Source organism: Apium graveolens, chromosome 4 (genome assembly GCF_009905375.1).
Source record: "Apium graveolens cultivar Ventura chromosome 4, ASM990537v1, whole genome shotgun sequence".
In the NCBI taxonomy this organism is placed as follows: Eukaryota; Viridiplantae; Streptophyta; class Magnoliopsida; order Apiales; family Apiaceae; genus Apium; species Apium graveolens.
This window is the reverse complement of record NC_133650.1, coordinates 21,665,620-21,667,482: the sequence shown is the minus strand read 5'-3', so window position 1 is coordinate 21,667,482 and position 1,863 is coordinate 21,665,620. Positions and strand designations below refer to the sequence as shown.

The window sequence follows — 1,863 nt, the reverse complement described above, 5'->3', positions numbered from 1 at the left end:
CTCTAACAGTTTTATTTGCCCTGTGTAATCAAAAGGAATAACTTGTGCTTAAATCGTTGTGTTGTCAATTTCTGTAGACATATGGGAACTCAACATAATTGATGACTATTCAACTTCTATCTTAATTGTGGATGCTTGGTAGAATGGTATAAGTACAATGAAAGTTGGCTTTTATCAGTTTCGTGTTATTCGATTAATATCATTACTGTCACATGCTAAATGTAATAACAATGGCTATAGAAGGAAGTAATAATGAAGTTGTGATCTCATGAGTGTTTTATTATTGATAAATTGAAGTGTTAGTTAAGTGATTAATTAAGTAGTTAATTATAGTTAATATTTAATGAACAACTTTAAGTGTTATTGTCTTAACATTGAGAAGTAATCATACATTGGTGAGTGAGTTTAATTAGACAATAATTTAGTCTGAGTCTCTGAGGGAACGAACTAGAAAGTATTCTATATTACTTGCGAACGCGTATACTTGCGTGAATATTAGCGCGTGTTTTCGCCCTAACAAGTTTTTGGCGCCGCTGCCGGGGAACTCGGCGTATTTGTTTAGTTTATGTACTTACCATCATTGGTCATTAGGACTCAGTGGTTAGGACGTAGTAGTTACGTATTTTTTTTTCCGGTTGTGTTTCAGGTACTTTAGCAAGCGTTTATGCAAACTCGTTCTCGTGCTCGCAAGAGGACTTTAGATACAGCTGAGGAGACAGATGAAGTTCTTGATATTCCGGAGAAGTTAGATTTTGAGGATTCGGATTCAGGAACTGAGCAGAAAGAACCAGTAAACATGGGAGATCGTATTGTTCAAGCTGATCCAGCTCTTATGGATTTTTCTCGGCCTAAAATTGATGACATTCAGTCAAGCATCCTTCATCCGGCTATTCAAGCTAACACCTTTGAAATCAAGTCGGGCACTATTCAGATGGTGCAGAATTCTGTTTCTTTTGGAGGAGAGGCAACTGAAGACCCCAACACGCACATAAGGAATTTTGTCGAGATCTGCAGCACTTTTAAGTATAATGGCGTGACTGATGAGGCTATCAAGTTGAGGCTTTTCCCATTCTCACTGAGGGACAAGGCTAAAGACTGGTTACATTTCTGAACCAGCTGGGTCCATCACTACGTGGCAAGATCTTGCGCAAAAGTTTCTGGTGAAGTTTTATCCGATGGCAAAGACTGCTGCTATGAGGAGTGCTCTTACTCAGTTTGCGCAGCAACCTACAGAATCTATGTGCGAGGCTTGGGAACGCTACAAGGAAATGTTGAGAAAATGTCCATATCATGGAATGCCGGATTGGATGGTGATCACTGGTTTCTATAATGGTTTGGGGGCTCAATCTCGGCCCATGCTCGATGCAGCAGCTGGAGGCGCCTTATGGGCTAAAAGCTATACTGAGGCGTATAATCTTATAGAGACGATGGCTGCAGATGAGCATCAAAACCCAACTCAGAGGATGACGTCAGGCAAGGTAGTAGGTATTCTGGAAGTTAATGCAGCCACCGCTATTGCAGCCCAGCTCCAAGCGCTATCAATGAAGGTTGATTCTCTGGCTACGTATGGAGTTAATCAAATAGCTATGGTTTGTGAGCTTTGTGCAGGTTCTCATGCTATGGATCAGTGTTCTCTTGTCAATGAATCTGTTCAGTATGTGAATAATTATCAGCGACAACAGCAGCCTGTGCCAGCGACCTATCATCCTAACAACAGAAATCATCCAAATTTCAGTTGGGGGAATAATCAGAATGCTATTCAGCCACCATATCAGCAAGGAGTGAGTAAACAGTTTAACCCACCTGGATTCCAGCAACCTCAGCAGTATGCTACAAGGCAATCATATCCTCAACAGGGAAGTG

At 41.0% G+C, this 1,863-nt stretch overlaps 1 non-coding gene across 1 annotated transcript; it reads right to left on the bottom strand.

Annotated features, from left to right (window-relative positions):
* Window positions 1–1,190: 1,190 nt before the first annotated feature.
* On the bottom strand, window positions 1,191–1,297 carry LOC141722706 (small nucleolar RNA R71). Its single transcript, XR_012575711.1, has one exon. It is a non-coding gene; the product is annotated as a small nucleolar RNA R71 (small nucleolar RNA).
* Between the last annotated feature and the right edge of the window lie 566 nt (window positions 1,298–1,863).